A 21,151-nucleotide genomic window follows, 5' to 3' on the forward strand; every position below is an offset into this window, starting at 1 on the left:
GATGGATGGCTCAGCATGTAAAGAATTCACCTGCCAATGCAGGAGATGACAAAGATGTGGGTTTGATCTCTGGGTTGGAAAGATCCCCTAGAAAAAGAAATGGCAACTCACTTCAGTATTCTTGCCTGGAGAATCCCACGGACAGAGGAGCCTGGAAGGCTACTGTCCATGGGGTCACAAAGAGTTGAACACGACTGAGCGACACGATTTCACTTTCCCCATTAAGAGATAAAAGAAGGAGGAAGAAGGGGAGAAGGACAAGAGAGGCAATTGGAGAGTATGGATGGAGCTCTGATGCTCAGGATACATGTAAGCATGAGTGACTTCCTGGATGTCTTCCTGGAGTGTTTCCTAACACTCGAAGATTTGACTTCACTATAATCTAAACATATGACTGTTGAAATCAAATAGATATTTAGCAGAAGAAAAACAAAAAGAAAAAAAAAAAGCTTTGTAGAAAGTATATAAACATTAGAATGATGGTGAGACAGAGGAACATAAGCAATTTTTAGTCACAGAGATCTGGATTGCTTCAATGATCTATGCTTCAAATTCTTGCTTTAGAATAAACTGTAAAATTGCATATTTGAGGAGTCTTGAAAAGAGGAAATGGCTAAGATCTAAAAAAAGAGCAATTATACTACTTCCCACTTAATAGTTGTTTCAAAATGCTACTTTCCTTCTCTAGCCTCCTGCTAAATCAGAGGTACAACATTAATCCAGGAAGTTGAGACACTGATTCTTCAAAAGCCAGACTTTATTTTACCTTTTCAATATTTTTTTATTAATGCACACCTGCTGGGAGCATCTTCTCCCATCAATGCTAAAAATATTAAAATTGATGAATAGTCTGGTGGGAATATAAATTGGTACAGCCATTGTGGGAAAACAGTATGGAATAATAGAATTATCCTATGATCCAGCAATCCCACTCCTGGGCATCTATCCAAACAAAACAATGATTCAAAAAGATACATAGTGTTGTATGTTCATAGCAACATTATTTACAATAGTTGACAATAGTTGAGACATGGAAACAATCCAAATGTCCCACAACTGATGAATGGATACAGAAGATGTGGTACATAAATATAGTGGAATACCACTCAACCATAAAAATGAATTAAATAATGCCATTTTCAGCAACATGGATACAATTAGGGATGATCATACTAAGTGAAGTTGTCCGAAAAAGAGACAAATACCATGAGATATCACTTACATGTGGAATCTAAAAGATAATGCACATGAACCTATCTATGAAACAGAATCAGGGTCATAGAGAACAGACTGCTGGTTGCCAAGTGGGAGGGTGGAAGGGTGGGATGGAATGGGAGCTTGGGGTTAGCAGAGGTAAGAACAGATAAAAATGGCCCTACTGTCATAGCCCAGAGAACTGTATTCAGTATGCTATGATAAACCATAATGGAAAAGAGTATTTTAAAAGAATGCATATATGTATAACTGAGTCACTTTGCTATACAGCAGAAATTAATACATTATAAATTAATGATACTTCACGAAAAAAAAAAACTACTGATTAAAAAAATTAATGAACAATCAGAATGACACACAACTTGTTTTTGGACATGGAGTTCCTCCTTTCAACAATGCTCACTTATTCATTGCATCCATTGCTACAATAACCTTCTGAGGGAGGGAAGAACTTGTAACTGTTCCTTCCATACTGGCAAACCAATTCAGCTTTTAGATCATTGATAAAAATCACTTTGGTTTTTCCTAGGACGTCTCTCTATTTTAACCTCTCAAGAAAGGTCTCTTGGGCTTTTTCTAGCCTCTCAGAATGTAAACTCTACAAGACAGTGAATTTTTCTTTAACATGTTTACTAATGTGCCATGTTGCCTACTCGGCTCAAGAGGTAATAACTCATTAAGAATTGCAGCTGGCGGTACACTGGAGGAAAACACAACCACAGTCTCCTAACCCACACATCTCAAGCTCATAAGCCCACCATGGCAAATTTATCCCCCTCCTAGCCCTTAGCGACCCACCTCCCACCTTCCTAATCAAATGTGCTATTCTTTGGTCACTGCTAGTATTTCTCTTTTATTAACCTGTGAGTTTGCTACATGGGCTGCTAATGCTGTAATTCATTTTTTTTTTTATGTGCCCAAGAGCTTTGAGCAATAGAAACTTTTTTTTTCCCATTTCCAAGGGCAAATAAAATCACAATGGACCAGATTCCCCTCCTGTCTACTAACCCACTGGAAAAATCTTACTTGGGGAACCCTGGATTTGTAGCATCATATTTACCCAACACACTCAAAAGAATGATACTTTCCATCAGAGATACATGAATATTTTGTGTTCCATGGCACATCAGTATATTTCAGAAACTTGCATTTAATGAGACTTGGGAGTTCGTCATCCTCAGGATTGTATTTTTTACACTGCTATATACACCCACATACAAAAATAGAAACACACACAGAGTGCCTCTGTTGTATTTAAAAAGACATCCATCTCAGTAAGTGTCCCATTTCATCTTCAGCTATGTTCTACATGCCCAGACTTCCCTTTGCTTTATGAAACTTACACACATTAGAAGTCTTATTTGGCATCATGACTTTTTCCCTCCCATGCCACTGTCTGCTGCTTAGAGAAAAGTTAGTGATGAGCGTAAGAAGCCAAGACAGCACTGTAGAAATGAGAATCAGCCGTGACTTGTTATATTTCTTGTGGCAACAATTTCTGCAAGAGGAGGTTGTTGGGTTGATCTTAAAATCAGGAAAACACAGTTCAAGTTCCACTCGGACACCCTACTTGTGAAAGGAACATGGAAGGATCAGCTGATCCCTTTTTCTCAATTTGCTCATCTGTTGAATGGGGGTGATATTTACTGCACTACTGCTTTCGTCATGGACTGTTGTGAGGACTGAATGACAGGATGTATCTGAAAATGTTTTCAGACTGTAAGTGCTTGACCAATATAAGCATATCAGCCCTGGGATTTCTTTGGAAGGAATGATGCTAAAGCTGAAACTCCAGTACTTTGGCCACCTCATGCGAAGAGTTGACTCATTGGAAAAGACTCTGATGCTGGGAGGGATTGGGGGCAGGAGGAGAAAGGGACGACAGAGGATGAGATGGCTGGATGGCATCACTGACTCGATGGACATGAGTCTGAGTGAACTCCAGGAGTTGGTGATGGACAGGGAGGCCTGGTGTGCTGCGATTCATGGGGTTGCAAAGAGTCGGACACGACTGAGCGACTGATCTGATCTGATCTGATTATCTAAATATTATAAATATATAATCACAAAAATATGATGCTTATTGTTTCAAATTATATTAGTTACTACCTCTTCCTTACCACCATTGATCACTACTTTATGACTACTTTATAATTTCAGAAAATGGATGATAATACAGCTTTTATAACTTTTTATGAAGATAAATTAAAACTTGCATGAACCAGTAACAGTTTATCACCAATGTAGAGTACAAGATCTACACTACACTTCATTCCTTTGGCCTTCTGCTCATAGTACCTGGAACCCAGTGAAGAATTAAAACCCACCCTCTCTTTTTTTATAGCCTTATGAGGCTACCGACTTGTCTGGGTTAAACGTTTAATCCAAGAGACATTAAGTTCAAGTCACTCAAAGCTATGTTTATTTTCTGTGGACCATAGCTATTCTTCTGCCCAGTCTTTGGGAAAATGGCTTCATGGAGTTAATTCAATGGGACTTTGACCTCTGACCAATACACAAACATCAATTTCCTTCCTATCACAGAAAGAGTAAATGCCATCATCTAAGCCTAACGGGTCAGAAGATTCCTTTTCCCATTATTCACTGCCAAAAAGATGAAACGGAAAATAGAAAACTCCTGTCTCCAAAGTAGGAATATTGACGTGGGTTCTTGGGACGCTTCAGAGTAAGTTAATGATCACCCTTCACCCTTTGTTACATCTTGAGTTTCACGAACCACTTCTAGGTAAGTTGAAAAGTTAATTGCTACAGAAAGAGAATCAGAGAATGTCTTCTTAACAAGTTCAAGCAACAGTTTGTAATAAAGAGATCGCTCTTCTCAGATCCGCAAAGGTAAATAAATGCTTTATTCAGTCAAGCCAGTGGTGTATGTAACTCACAATTTTGTTTCTAATAATTTTAGGAAGATTTTCTGAGAATCTTAAGTTGGTAGTACCACCCCACTGAGACAAGAAAGTCATTTGGTTCTGAAGTTGTCAGGGTGAATCATTTAGGTCTTTGATGGTGGTTGAGTAGTCGCTAAGTCGTGTCTGACTCTTGCGACCCCATGAACTGTAGCCTGCCCGGGTTCTCTGACCATGGGATTCTCCAGGCAAGAATACTGGAGTGGGTTGCCATTTCCTTCTCCAGGGGTCTCCTGCATTGCAGGCAAATTCTATACCGACTGAGCTACAAGGGAAGCCCTTTACCTCCTGAGCTATGAGGTCTTGGATGAGAGTTGCCAAAGGAAATAGTTGAAAGAAAATCTGGAGAATTTGTTAAGAAGAGGGAATACATTTAGATCAAAATCCTTAAGTGTAAGACATGGAAGAAAATATATAAAAAGAACAAACAAGGAAAGTGTTGAAGAAATAAGTGATTTTATCATCATGCAGAATTCTGTTGGACATGCCTGCAGGTTAATTTAGGATAAAATTTTACATATTCACCCCAACATGCCATCTGACTGGGTCTATTGTCTCAGTGAAGAGTCTAAAGTTGGTCTTCCAAACAGTGGTAGTTTCTTCTTATATTTCCCAGCCTGAATTTTCACAATGAATGGATCTTCAGTCTCACCATATTTTTAAGGATAACTGGTTTTTTTTTTTTTACTCTATCTTATTATTTCTGGGAATGATAGAGTCTCCATATACTTATTAATAATATGGGAAAAAACAGTATAGTTAATATTTGTGGACCAAGTTTTACAAAATTCTCTTCCCAACCATTATCTTATTTACTCTTGAGGCCTGTGAAAGAAAGGTACTTCAGAGGTGGAGCTGCTTTGAGGAGTACTTAAATCAGGAGGGTAGAGTCATCTTGAATAGGATTATCTCTTTAAAAAGAAGCTCCGGAGAGGTCCCTGGCCTCCTCTGATGTGTGAGGATACTGAGAAGTCCAGGACCCAGAAGAGAGCTCTCATTTGATACTGCTGGCATCCAGAGGTCAGATTTCTAGCCTCCAGAACTGTAAGCAAAACATTTCCACTATTTATCAGTCACCTAATCTGTAGCTTTTGATATAGCAGCCCGAATAAACCAAGGCATTCTACAAATTAAATAAATCCTTTGTGAACACTGTTTTAAGTGTTTTTTTTTACCACCATAAAATGTTATATTTGCTGGCTCATTATTTGATATTTGGAAAATACAGAAAGAAAAAACACCCATAATTTTCTATATCCATGATGCAGAAATAAGCATGTTTAGTACTCAGGAATATGTTCAGCTTTTTATGTTTATAATTTTGTTACTTCTATGTAGTTGCAGCCTTAATACAGTGTAAAATAGTGTGTCCTTCTATATGTACTTAACAGTTTGACATCTTTTTTACATTTAATAATATAATCTTTAAGCATTGCATTATACATTTCTCCTTAGAATATCATTTCAAATTATTTTTAATAAAATTATATAGATAAGAATGCAATGTGAAATCCCTTAACTTTTCACCTTCCTGGTTCTTATTGTAAGTTTCCAAATAGTAATGGATGGATAGAAACAGATAATAGATAGATATTATTTAGAGATATATAGAGTAGAGTGATAGATAAGAAATATCAAGAGACAGAAACCAAAAAAAAAAAGCACAAATATTGGATCTTGCTCTATGCATGAACTTACAATTTGCTTTTTAACTCAATAGCTCATCATGGATATTCTTACATGTTAGTAGGTAAAACTGAGCTCTTTCCATTCAATGACTGTACAATATTCCTCAATATGGTTGTAACATAATTGACATATTGATGGACACTAAAGTTCTCACCAGAGTTCTGATGTTCCAAGGCTGTAGTAAACATCCTTGTCAACTCTGAGTTTTTCAGTATGAGAGTTAACTTAAAAGTAGAATTTGCTGATCAGCAGTTTTATATATTTTTTATTTGATTGGTACTGACAAGTTGCTCTCTGAAAATGTTGTACCAATTTATACTGCAATCTATAATATATGAGAATACCACATTCCCTGTAGCCCTAAGAACAATATATATTACACTGCTTCTTGGTCTTTGAAATATGGTATTTAAAAAATAGTACTCTATGCTTTCATTTTCTTTCATTGAACAATACACAGCTTGAGCATCTTTTCATATATATATTATTCATTTTGGGGGTAAATTTCTGTTCAGATCTTTTGACCATTCTTCTGTTGTTTCTACCCACTATTTTAAATCATAGTTCAGTTCAGTTCAGTCACTCAGTCATGTCTGACTCTTTGTGACCCCATGCATTGCAGCAGGCCAGGCCTCCCTGTCCATCACCATCTCCCAGAGTTCACTCAAACTCATGTCCATCGTGTTGGTGATGCCATCTCATCCTCTGTCGTCCCCTTTTCCTCCTGCCCCCAATCCCTTCCAGCATCAGAGTCTTTTCCAATGAGTCAACTCTTCACATGAGGTGGACAAAGTACTGGAGCTTCAGCTTTAGCATCATTCCTTCCAAAGAAATCCCAGGGCTGATCTCCTTCAGAATGGACTGGTTGGATCTCCTTGCAGTCCAAGGGACTCTCAAGAGTCTTCTCCAACACCACACTTCAAAAGCATCAATTCTTTGGTGCTCAGCTTTCTTTACAGTTCAACTCTCACATCCATACATGACCACAGGAAAAACCATAGCCTTGACTAGACGGACCTTTGTGGGCAAAGTATAACATCCTAAATAGTGGATACACTATCACATTCTATAATTTCCTGTACTGACAAAAATTATGGGACAAGCGCCTGTGTTCAAAAGTCTTTTGTACGATTATAGATTATGTACTTAGAATATACATGTTTAATCTAATTTTTGAATGAGAAAGGTGCACATTTTTGAAGTTCTTGATGTTTTCCAATTAATCTTCCAACAAAGAAGCAACATATAAAAGGATCCATTTCATGGAAGACCAGAAAAAAATAATATTAGTTTTTCAAAACTTTTGCTAATTAAGCAGGTGAAAATGTATCTTCATTTTTTGAAAACAACAACAAAATATATTTAACTACTTACAGTGTGGTTGAATATTTTTCCATTTGTTTGTTTACCTCTTTTTTTTTTCCCTCTTGTGAATTATATTTCAGGATTCTTTATCCATTTTTCCACTGAATTCTTTTATGGCTACAAACACAGCCACTGTTCAGTGGTCCTGTATCCTCTTTGTTACTAGAGCATTAAAAAAAAAAAAAAGATCAGTTATTGCTAATTCTTGATATAATTTGGTTTATTAGCATCCACACAAGGCTCACTTAACTTTGTCTTTCCAGTTTTTCCTTCCATTGCAATGTGCATAAGTAATCTACATTTTACTATTAATGGAGTTGGTTCATTTAAGACGGGTTTATTAGAAGTGTTAGTAAATAGCAAAGGTGTTCAAAACTAGTTATCTGGAACACAGTAAATCTCAAAAGTTTGTTTGCCAAGAAATTTTTAAAAATTCGGTAATGAAGGGAATGGCAAACCACTTCAGGATTCTTGACTTGAGGACCCCATGAACAGTATAAAAAAGCAAAATGATAGGATACTGAAAGAGGAACTCTCCATGTCAGTAGGTGCCCAATATACTACAGGAGATCAGTGGAGAAATAACTCCAGAAAGAATGAAGGGATGGAGCCAAAGCAAAAACAATACCCAGCTGTGGATGTGACTGGTGATAGAAGCAAGGTTCGATGCTGTAAAGAGCAATATTGCATAGGAACCTGGAATGCTAGGTCCATGAATCAAGGCAAATTGAAGTGGTCAAACGGGAGATGGCAAGAGTGAACGTCGACATTCTAGGAATCAGCAAACTGAAATGGACTGGAATGGGTGAATTTAACTCAGATGACCATTATATCTACTACTGTGGACAGGAATCCCTTAGAAGAAATGGAGTAGCCATTACGGTCAACAAAAGAGTCCGAAATGCAGTACTTGGATGCAATCTCAAAAACGACAGAATGATCTCTGTTCATTTCCAAGGCAAACCATTCATTATCACTGTGATCCAATCCTATGCCCCAACCAGTAACGCTGAAGAAACTGAAGTTGAACGGTTCTATGAAGACCTACAAAACCTTTTAGAACTAACACCCAAAAAAGATGTTCTTTTCATTATAGGGGACTGGAATGCAAAAGTAGGAAGTCAAGAAACACCTGCAGTAACAGGCAAATTTGGCCTTGGAATATGGAATGAAGCAGGGCAAAGGCTAATAGAGTTTTGCCAAGAGAACGCACTGGTCATAGCTACACCCTCTTCCAACAACACAAGAGAAGACTCTACACATGGACATCACCAGATGGTCAACACCGGAATCTGATTGATTATATTCTTTGCAGCCAAAGATGGAGAAGCTCTATACAATCAGCAAAAACAAGACTGGGAGCTGACTGTGGCTCAGATCATGAACTCCTTGTTTCCAAATTCAACTAAAATGGAAGAAAGTAGGGAAAACCACTAGACCATTCAGGGATGACCTAAATCAAATCCCTTATGATTATACAGTAGAAGTGAGAAATAGATTTAAGGGACTAGATCTGATAGAGTGCCTGATGAACGAGGTTCATGACATTGTAGAGGAGACAGGGATCAAGACCATCCCCATGGAAAAGAAATGCAAAAAAGCAAAATGGCTGTTTGAGGAGAACTTACAAATAACTGTGAAGAGAAGAGAAGTGAAAAGCAAAGGAGAAAAGGAAAGATATAAGCATCTGAATGCAGAGTTCCAAAGAAAAGCAAGGAGAGATAAGAAAGCCTTCCTCAGTGATCAATGCAAAGAAATAGAAGAAAACAACAGAATGAGAAAGACTGGAGATCTCTTCAAGAAAATTAGAAATACCAAGGGAACATTTCATGCAAAGATGGGCTCGAAAAAGGACAGAAATGATATGGACCTAACAGAAGCAGAAGATATTAAGAAGAAGTGGCAAGAATACACAGAAGAACTGTACAAAAAGATCTTCATGACCCAGATAATCACGATGGTGTGATCACTCATCTAGAGCCAGATATCCTGGAATGTGAAGTCAAGTGAGCCTTAGAAAGCATCACTATGAACAAAGCTAGTGGTGGTGATGGAATTCCAGTTGAGCTATTTCAAATCCTGGAAGATGATGCTGTGAAAGTGCTGCACTCAATATGCCAGCAAATTTGGAAAACTCAGCAGTGGCCACAGGACTGGAAAAGGTCAGTTTTCATTCCAATCCCAAAGAAAGGCAATGCCAAAGAATGCTCAAACGACCACACAGTTGCACTCATCTCACACTCTAGTAAAGTAATGCTCAAAATTCTCCAAGCCAAGTTTCAGCAATATGTGAACCGTGAACTTCCACATGTTCAAGCTGATTTTATAAAAGGCAGAGGAACCAGAGATCAAATTGCCAACATCTGCCGGATCATCAAAAAAGCAAGAGAGTTCCAGAAGAACATCTATTTCTACTTTATTGACTATGCCAAAGCCTTTGACTGTGTGGGTCACAATAAACTGGTGGAAAATTCTGAAAGAGATGGGAATACCAGACCACCTGACCTACCTCTTGAGAAATCTGTATGCAGGTCAGGAAGCAACAGATAGAACTGGACATGGAACAACAGACTGGTTCCAAACAGGAAAAGGAATACGTCAAGGCTGTATATTGTCACCCTGTTTATTTAACTTGTATGCAGAGTACATCATGAGAAACGCTGGACTGGAAGAAACACAAGCTGGAATCAAGATTGCTGGGAGAAATATCAATAATCTCAGATATGGAGATGACACCACCCTTATGGTAGAAAATGAAGAGGAACTAAAAAGCCTCTTGATGAAATTGAAAGTGGAGAGTGAAAAAGTTGGCTTAAAGCTCAACATTCAGAAAACAAAGATCATGGCATCCGGTCCCATCACTTCATGGGAAATATATGGGGAAACAGTGGAAACAGTGGCTGACTTTATTTTTTTGGGCTCCAAAATCACTGCAGATGGTGACTGCAGCCATGAAATTAAAAGACGCTTACTCCTTGGAAGGAAAGTTATGACCAACCTAGAGAGCATATTCAAAAGCAGAGACATTACTTTGCAACAAAGGTCCTTCTAGTTAAGGCTATGGTTTCGCCTGTGGTCATGTATGGATGTGAGAGTTGGACTGTGAAGAAGTCTGAGCGCCGAAGAATTGATGCGCTTGAACTGTGGTGTTGGAGAAGACTCTTGAGAGTCCCTTGGACTGCAAGGAGATCCAACCAGTCCATTCTGAATGAGATCAGCCCTGGGATTGCTTTGGAAGGAATGATGCTAAAGCTGAAACTCCAGTACTTTGGCCACCTCGTGTGAAGAGCTGACTCATTGGAAAAGACTCTGATGCTGGGAGGGATTGGGGGCAGGAGGAGAAGGGGACGACAGAGGATGAGATGGCTGGATGGTATCACTGACTCTATGGACTTGAGTCTGAGTGAACTCTGGGAGTTGGTGATGGACAGCGAGGCCTGGCGTGCTGCAATTCATGGGGTTGCAAAGATTCGGACACAACTGAGTTACTGAACTGAACTGAACTGATGTTGAGACATATGTTTTCCAATTCTATTTTCCTTTCAAATTCATATAATTTAATTTCCCAAGTTTTTGAATGACCCAAACTTACAATAAATCTGAAAGAATGATAGAATAAGTACTCTTGTATCCTTCACCAATATTGTTAATATTAATCAATTATTAAGATTTTGCCACATATTCTTCATCTATCCCTCTCTATATGCGTGGGAGTTTGTATGCATTTATAAATTTGTGAAAATAAGCTGCAGATATTATTCTATTTCATCCTTAAATATATCTCTAAAGAACAAAGATATTTTCTTATGTAATCATAACACTATTATCACAACCAGAAATCCAATGTTGATACAGTAATATTCAATAGACAATTTGTATTCAAATGCTTCTATCTACAGTCTAATGAATGGTTATAAGTGACCTTTCAGTGTTTCTTTAGTTTTTTTAATCTAAAGTACCTCTCTCTCTCTCTCTCTCTTTTTTTTTTCTTTCACATCATCTCTAGTTTTTAAAGAGATAAGCCATGTATGTTGTATCCACACATGGACTTATCTGATGCTTCATTATGTTTAGATTTTATACATTTTCAGCAATGATGATTTCCAGAGTATTTCATCAGAAAGAACACAGTGCCAGTTTGCCCATTTTTAGTAATATGTAGTTTTATCCTTCAGTTAAGTTAGTATCTACCAGATCTCTTCATTTCCAAGATGCTTTTTCTCATAGTTAATAATTTGGGGGGCAATTACTTGAAATTATGTGAATATTCTTTTCCCAACATACATTCAGCAGTGTAAGTTATTTTTGCTTTTGTTTTTAATTTGTAATATGCACATACAAAAGTGCATACTACACTTTTACTACTTGGATTTCTGATAACTGTGAAGTCAAAATAATTTGATATTTTTAAATTATCCATGAAAATTTTTTGTGTATTAATGAAAAGTCCAAAATGCTGAAATAGTTTGAAAGTGCTTTATATGTTTTATTGAACATATATTCATCTTTAAATGAAAAAAAAATAATGACTTGAAGACCTCTGTCATGACCAGGGGCACACAGGAGCATACAGATTAGGTTGGAAACAGGTATAGTTTATTCTTTTATAGCTGGAAATAAGGAGAAATCCAAAAATATATCTTTGTTTTCACTTACTGAATATTAAAGAAAGGATTACCTAGTGAATGACTTTAACTTCAGACAATTTCAAATATTTTAAATCATTCTGGGAGGCTTTGCAATCATTTTAGATGGCTCAGATTGACCACCTAAACAAGACACCTGAGCAAGTATTGAAAAGTATGCAAATGAATCTATATGTACCCATAAAAGGCAGCATTCTACTGCAACTCTTTCCTGAAAATTTTCTCCATGGACTGTCTGTGGACTTATTTTGTTCAAAACCACTCCTCAGCATTCATGTAGGCTGACTTTTCAATTTCAAGGGATTTCAGTACAGTTCCCTGCAATTTATCATGTGAAAAGAATTAGCAAGAAAGAAAATGGAAGCACATTTACACTTGCCAAGACATTTCCCTTCAGAAAGGGAAAAAGCTACTGAATGAATAATATAAGTGAGGTGATTTTGGTGCTTCAGAAACAGAAAAATTACTTAAAAGTCCCCGTTAGTAAAGCCGGCCTTCCTTTTCCTATAGAATATGAATAAGCACCAGGTACGCAATAGAAACCTGCTATAATCCAGCCCTTTATCACACAGGTTCAGGTTGCTAAGAACTCATTGCAGTGCTCCACCTCTCACACAAACCATCCTGATAAGGTAAGCATTACCACATGTCTCAGTATAGAAAGCAAGTCCAAATAAGTTGATCCTCTATTTTCCCAATGCTGCTGCTGCTACTGCTGCTAAATCGCTTCAGTCGTGTCTGACTCTGTGCGACCCCATAGACGGCAGCCCACCAGGCTCCCCAGTCCCTGGGATTCTCCAGGCAAGATCAAAAGAAAAAAATGAAAATAAGGTTTTGGGCCAATGTGAATATACAAACTTTTACAAGTTTATAACACATAACAAACTAACAGTCACACACATTCAAAGTCTTCTAAGTTGCTGTTCTGAGCTAAAGTTTAGTTCTCTTATCTAAACGCCATCTCTTGGAGCGCTAATCCAGTTTCATGGCTTTAAGCTTCAAATATCTATATTCCAGTGACTAGCAATGTGAGCAGAATCATTCCCCAATGTCCATATTCAGATATCCAATTTTTATTCAACATCTTCAGTTGGATATCTAATGCAGGGGTCCCCAACCTCTGGGCTGTGAACCGGTACCTCCTGTCAGATCAGCGGTGGCATTAGATTAGAAACAAAGCACACAATGAATGTAATGTCCTTGAATCACCCCCAGACCACCCCCCACCCCAGGCCAGTGGAAGAAAGTCTGTCATGAAATCAGTGCCTGATGCCAAAATGGTTGAAGAACGCTAATCTAATGGATAGCTCAGACATGCCACAAAACAACCCAGTCTCTGCTCCTCTGAGGTGTTCTTGTTTGCTTTGCTAAAACTGGCAACTCCAGTCTTCTTCCATGTAGCCGTCCACAGTTCAGGTGGTACTTATGGAAGTAAGCAGACACAAGAGGGTTTTTAAAAGACAAAGATGGGTCATACATGGAATGCTCAGTAAGAGGGTAGTCTTTTTCTGCCTTTGGTCCCATGGGAATGTTATATTCTAATCTCCAAACAGCAGAGAAGCTTTACAGTCATTTGAATGTATTTGAAGAGATCTATATCAAGACTGGGCTTCCCTTATAGCTCAGTCGGTAAAGAATCTGCCTGCAATGCAGGAGACCAGGGTTCGATTCCTGGGTTGGGAAGATCCCCTGGAGAAGGAAATGGCAACCCACTCCAGTAGTCCTGGAGAATCCCATGGACAGAGGAGCCTGGCAGGCTGCAGTCCATGGGGTTGCAAGAGTTGGACATGACTTAGCAACTAAACCACCACCACCACCATACCAAGACTAATTACAACAGAAATTCAGAACTGAATTAAAGAGATCCAGGGCAACAGAAATGCATCAGTGGTAGAATATCTCTATATACTAATTCAGTTCAATTCAGTTCAGTCGCTCAGTCATGTCCGACTCTTTGCGACCCCGTGAATTGCAGCATGCCAGACCTCCCTGTCCATCACCACTAATTACTGAACCCTAAACAATCAAAGAGTCAGAGAAATCACAGCAATGAGTTCCTAATACCAGTTGTAGTCATCTGGCATTCCCCAGAATGGGACAACATAATAGATAATGTGGCCCAGAACCAAAGATAATTCGAGCAATGTGGCAAAAGTTTAGTTCTAGACTAAACCCAGTCAAGAAACATGGCTTTATTCACTGTTAATTAACCTAGGAAAGAGGAATAAAATTTTAAACTGGAATTCAATTCAGTTACTCAGTCATGTCTGGCTCTTTGTGACCCCATGGACTGCAGCACAACATGGCCTCCCGGTCCATCACCAATTCCCGGAGTTTACTCAAACTCATGTCCATTGAGTCGGTGATGCCATCCAACTGTCTCATCCTTTGTCCTCCCCTTCTCCTCTCACCTTCAATCTTTCCCAGCATCAGGGTCTTTTCAAATGAGTCAGCTTTTCACAGCAGGCGGCCAAAGTACTGGAGTTTCAGCTTCAACATCAATCCTTCCAATGAACATTCAGGACTGTTCTCCTTTAGGATGGACTGGTTGAATCTCCTCGCAGTCCAAGGGACTCTCAAGTGTCTTCTCCAACACCACAGTTCAAGAGCATCAATTCTTTGGTGCTCAGCTTTCTTTATAGTCCAACTCCCACATCCAAACATGATCACTGGAAAAACCATAGCTTTGACTAGATGGACATTTGTTGACAAAGTAATGTCTCTGCTTTTTAATATGCTGTCTAGGTTGGTCATAACTTTTCCTTCAAGGAGTAAGTGTCTTTTAATTTCATGGCTGAAATCACCATCTGCAGTGATTTTGGAGCCCAGAAAAATAAAGTCAGACACTGTTTCCACTGTTTTTCCATCTATTTTCAGTGAAATGATGGAACTGGATGCCATGATCTTTGTTTGCTGAATGTTGAGCTTTAAGCCAACTTTTTCACTTTCCTCTTTCACTTTCATCAAGAGGCTCTTTAGTTCTTCTTCACTTTCCGCCTTAAGGGTGTGTCATCTGCTTATCTGAGGTTATTGATATTTCTCCCAGCGATCCATCCAGCCTAGCTCTTCTCAAGCTGTACTCTGCATACAAGTTAAATAAGCAGGGTGACAACATACAGCCTTGATGTACTCCTTTTCCTATTTGGAATCAGTCTGTTTTTCCATGTCCAGTTGTAACTGTTGCTTCCTGACCTGCATACAGATTTCTTAAGAGGCAGGTCAGGTGGTCTGGTATTCCCATCTCTTTCAGAATTTTCCACAGTTTATTGTGATCCACACAGTCAAAGTCTTTGGCATAGTCAATAAAGCAGAAATAGATGTTTTCCTGGAACTCTCTTGCTTTTTCGATGATCCACCAGATGTTGGCAATTTGATCTCTGGTTCCTCTGCCTTTTCTAAAACCAGCCTGAACATTTGAGCTTTAGATGAAGCCTGAGGGAGCTGTCTTCAGGCCAGGGGAGCCAGCTTGGGTGGCCCCATGCCTGCTACCTCTTAAAGCAGGTGGGTAAGCTTCGCTCTGACAGTGACACAGATGGAAGAAACAGAAAGAATTCAAGTCCCTAATGTCTTCAGGGTGGTGCTGGAGCAGCGGCTGTGCAGCACTGGAGGGGTGAGTGGCCAAGAGGAGACACCCCACGTCCAAGGTCAGGAGTGGCGGTTGCACTTCGCTGGACCATCCATGTGAAGATACCCCACATCCAAGGTCAGAAAAACCCCAGTAAGACAGTAGGCACTGGAGCGGCTGTGAGGAGATACCCTACGTCCAATGGCAAAGAAGCCCCAGCAAGACGGTAGGAGGGTCGAATTCATGGTTAGAATCAAACCCTGTTCCCACCAGAGAAGCTCAGAGGGCTCAAACAAACTTCGTGCACACTAGGACCCAGGAACCCCACAGAGACTGAGGCAGAACAGTGTTTGAGCGCCTCCTGTTGAGGTATGGGTCTGCCCCCAGGACAGGGGTTCTGGTTGGACAGAGGATGGCGTAAACCCTCTTGGAGGAGGTCGCAATTAACCCCACCATAAGTTGCCAGAACTTACCTAGGACTGGGGGAAAGACTCTTGGAGGGCACAACAGAACCTTGTGCACCAGGACCCAGGAGAAAGGAACAGTGACCCCACAGGAGACTTGCCTGGGGGGGTCCGGGGGTCTCCGGTGAAGGCGTGGGTCGGTGGTGGCCTGCTGCAGGGTTGGGGGCACGGACTGTAATAGTACATGCCTGGGATCTTTTGAGGGAGGTCACCATTATCTTCATTACCTCCACCGTAGTTTGGCTTCAGGTAAATAGCAGGAAGGGAACACAGCTCCACCCATCAACAGAAACTGGAATTACATTCCTGTTGATTCTCACATATGTACAAGTTTTTTGTATGCATCTTTACATAAATTAGTGCTTCAGAATATATATGCTACTGTTCTGTGATATGAGCCTAACTCTTCTCACTTAATACTTTTTTTTAATGAACAAAGATGTCCCATTTTACAGAATTTGCTTTTCGATTATCCAAATAATGTCACATGGCTCCTTCTATAAGAAATAATCATGATTACAAAAATCATTAAAGATATTTAAAGATATTCTACAAAAAATACAACATAGGCCAATCTTATACAGATATTAAAGGGGTATTTTTAATTATTTCTGGTTGTCCCATAATTTTAAAAGTGGAAGAGTCCTTCCTTGTACTAATAAGAAGAGATATATGCCCAGGGTTATAAGATATATCAGTGAAAGAGGAGAGTGAAAAGTTGGCTTAAAACTCAGCATTTCAAAAACTAAGATCATGGCATCCAGTCCCATCACTTCATGGCAAATAGATGGGGAAACAATGGAAACAGTGACAGACTTTAATTTTCTGGGCTCCAAAATCACTGCAGATGGTGACTGCAGCCATGAAATTAAAAGATGCTTGCTCCTTGGAAGAAAAGTTACGATCAACTTAGCATATTAAAAAGCAGAGACATTACTTTGCCAACAACTGTGTGTCTAGTCAAAGCTACGGTTTTTCCAATAGTCATGTATGGATATGAGAGTTGGACTATAAAGAAAGCTGATCACCAAAGAATTGATGCTTTTGAACTGTGTTGTTTGAGAAGACTCTTGAGAGTCCCTTGGACAGCAAACAGATCCAACCAGTCCAACCTAAAGGAAATCAGTCCTGAATATTCATTGGAAGGACTGATGCTGAAGCTGAAACTCCAGTACTTTGGCCACCTGACGTGAAGAACTGACTCATTTGAAAAGACCCTGATGCTGGAAAAGATTGAAGGTGGGAGGAGAAGGGGACGACAGAGGATGAGATGGTTGGATGACATCACTGGCTCAATGGACATGAGTTCGAGTAAATTCCAGGAATTGTTGATGGACAGGGAAGCCTGGTGTGTTGCAGTTCATGGGGTCGCAGAGAGTGAACACAGCTGAGAGACTGAACATAACTGAACTGATGCCCAGGGTTATAACAATTAGTATGTGAATAGCACACAAGCACAGTCAGGATTACATAGATACTCAGAGAAGCAATACTCTTGAGTAAATTCAACAGTTCATGTCATCGCCAATGTAAAACTTTGGATAATTCAAATTTTGTTTCCGAAGCCTAAACTAGAGTTCTTAAGAACTACTGAGTTTTTATTTTTAAAGAGGTAAAACGGATTGAGAAGCAAACAAGTCAGTCTTTGGCTTAGTTTTGTTTCATATTTATGCACCCATCTGCCATAGCCTAAGGTTAAAAAGTACTCATTTTAATCATGAAAAGCTTATTTGTCACAAGTTAGCCTGAAATAAACCATTCCTCATAGTAAAATCAACATAAACAAAAATGGATCTACAATAAAAGTCAGAAAAAAAAGTGAGAAAAATGGAAGCGTTTTCTCTTACCTGGGAACTTCCTGAGTTTAATGAAGTCTCCAGTCAGAGCCTTCTCCAACATCAATGTCTGCAAATATTTGAAGAACAAAATAATTAAATTTGATATTCTCAAATAGATCTTGCATGTCATGTAACTGGCATAATACTGCAATGTGATATAATTTGCAAACAACATTTGGACTTGATAAGGAAGCCAAAGTATGCACTAAACTCAATGAAATTTCTTTCCTTCAGCCTAACAGTTTTGTCACTTTCTGAAATAGACCCACAGATAATGCAAACATTTTGACAGAAAATTGGTGGTGGTGACTAGGGCATAAAACTATCTGAGGACAAATGTACTGTGACTCGGAACATAAGATACAATTTTCTTTGCATAGAGGCAAAATGAAGTGATGACAGAGTTCACAAAACCTATTCTCCTCTTGAAATTGCATTCTGACTTTTCCTTTCATTGAGCATCTTTCAAAAATAAACACTCCACTTTCTGAGCGATTCCACTGACATTGGTTTGCAAGTAATCATCATTCCAGAATTTGCTTTTTTCTTTTCTATACTCTTTCCACCTACAAGAGTATTAAAAAGGCATTCCTGCTTTCCTGTGTTTTATAAAGAAATTTTCTCTACAGGAAAATTTAGGGTAGCCCAAATCATACATCATGCCCATCCTATCTGCTTTTACATATACTGCTCTCCCTTTTCTGTCAAATAAATATTTCCAATTGGATAATACCAAGCACAGTTTCAGGGCTGAGGATAAAATTTGGGGTTAGTTTATATTCTTTCTAATCATTTGGTTCCTGAGTACTGCCACTCATGTATGTATTTAACCTTCCCCATCCACTGCCTAGGATCTATCTTTAGACCTATTTTCTAAATTTAATTTATTTTATATGGGGGATAGTCGATTTTACAATGTTGTATTAGTTTCAAGTGTACAGCAAAGTGTTTCAGTTAAACATACACACACACATATATATTATATATGTGTGTGTGTATCCATTCTTTTTCAGATAGTTTTCCAATATAGGTTATTATAGAATATTGAGTATAGTTCCTTATACTACATGGGAGGTCCTTTTTGATTATCTGTTTTATATATAGTAGTGTATACATATTAATCCTAAACCCATAATTAATCCCTTCCTGCATACCTTTCCCATTTGGCAATCATAAATCATATGATTTTTTTGTCTTTCTCTTTCTGAGTTACGTCACTTAGTGTGATAATCTCTAGGTCCACCCATGTTGGTGCAAATGGCATTATTTTATTAGTTCTATCTCAGAGTAATATTCCATTATATATATGCACCACATCTTCTTTATTCATACTTCTGTTGATGGATTACTTTCACGTCTTGTCTATTGTAAATTGTGTTGCTATATAGTGCTGCATTAGGGTACATGGATGTTTTTGAAGTAAAGTTTTCTCCAGATATATGCTCAGGAGTAAGATATTGAGATCTGGATCATATGGTAGCTCTGTTTTTAGTTTTTTAAAGGAACTTTCATATTGTTCTTCATAGTGGTTGTCCCACCCATTTATGTTTTAATAACATTACAGTACGATAGTCCCTACATCTGCAGGGAATGTGTTTCATGACCAACAGCCGATGCCTGAAACCATGGATAGTACTGAATCCTGTATTTTCTATGTATTTTCCCATACATAGATAGTTAGGATGAAGTTTAATTTATAGATTAGGCACTAAGAGATTAACAAGACTTCCCTGGTAGCTCAGATGGTAAAGCTTCTGCCTACAATGAGGGAGACCCGGGTTCAAACCCTGGGTTGGGAAGATCTCCTGGAGAAGGAAATGGCAACCCACTTCAGTATTCTTGTCTGGAAAATTCCATGGACAGAGAAGCCTGGTAGGCTAAAGTCTATGGGGTCACAAAGAGTTGGACCTGACTGAGTGACTTCACTTTCACTTTCACACGAGATTAACAACAATAACTGATAATAGAACAACTATAACAATGTAATAATAAAGGTAAATTTGGTCTATTTCTTACTCTCAAAATACCCTATTATATCAATGTAATGCCTTTTAAATCTTAATGAAGTGCATATCATATACTGTAGCTCTAGTATTTTTTTTAAACTTTACAATATTGTATTGGTTTTGCCATATATCAACATGAATCTGCCACAGGTATACACGTGTTCCCCATCCTGAACTTTCCTCCCTCCTCCCTCCCTGTACCATCCCTCTGGGTCGTCCCAGTGCACCAGCCCCAAGCATCCAGTATCATGCATCGAACCTGGACTGGCGACTTGTCTCATATATGATATTATACATGTTTCAATGCCATTCTCCCAAATCATCCCACCCTCTCCCTCCCCCACAGAGTCCATAACACTGTTCTATACATCTGTGTCTCTTTTGCTGTCTTGTATAAAGGGTTATTGTTACCATCTTTTTAAATTCCATATATATGCATTAGTATACTGTATTGGTGTTTTTCTTTCTGGCTTACTTCACTCTGTATAATAGGCTCCAGTTTCATCCACCTCATTAGAACTGATTCAAATGTATTCTTTTTAATGGCTGAGTAATACTCCTTTGTGTGTATGTACCACAGCTTTCTTATCCATTCATCTGCTGATGGACATCTAGGTTGCTTCCATGTCCTGGCTATTATAAACAGTGCTGCGATGAACAATGGGGTACACATGTCTCTTTCCCTTCTGGTTTCTTCAGTGTGTATGCCCAGCAGTGGGATTGCTGGGTCATAAGGCAGTTCTATTTCCAGTTTTTGAAGGAATCTCCACACTGTTCTCCATAGTGGCTGTTCTAGTTTGCATTCCCACCAACAGTGTAAGAGGGTTCCCTTTTCTCCACACCCTCTCCAGCATTTATTGCTTGTAGACTTTTGGATCGCAGCCATTCTGACTGGCATGAAAGGGTACCTCATAGTGGTTTTGATTTGCATTTCTCTGATAATGAGTGATGTTGAGCATCTTTTCATGTGTTTGTTAGCCATCTGTATGTCTTCTTTGGAGAAATGTCAATTTAGTTCTTTGGCCCATTTTTTGATTGGGTCATTTCTTTTTCTGGAGTTGAGCTGTAGGAGTTGCTTGTATATTTTTGAGATTAGTTGTTTGTCAGTTGCTTCATTTGCTATTATTTTCTCCCCTTCTGAAGGCTGTCTTTTCACCTTGCTCATAGTTTCCTTTGTTGTGCAGAAGCTTTTAAGTTTAATTAGGTCCCATTTGTTTATTTTTGCTTTTATTTCCAATATTCTGGGAGGTGGGTCATAGAGGATCCTGCTGTGATGTATGTCGGAGAGTGTTTTGCCTATGTTCTCCTCTAGGAGTTTTATAGTTTCTGGTCTTATGTTTAGATCTTTAATCCGTTTTTAGTTTATTTTTGTGTATGGTGTTAGAAGGTGTTCTAGTTTCATTCTTTTACACGTGGTTGACCAGTTTTCCCGGAACCAC

Source organism: Bubalus kerabau, chromosome 11, assembly GCF_029407905.1.
Source record: "Bubalus kerabau isolate K-KA32 ecotype Philippines breed swamp buffalo chromosome 11, PCC_UOA_SB_1v2, whole genome shotgun sequence".
Classification (NCBI taxonomy): Eukaryota; Metazoa; Chordata; class Mammalia; order Artiodactyla; family Bovidae; genus Bubalus; species Bubalus kerabau.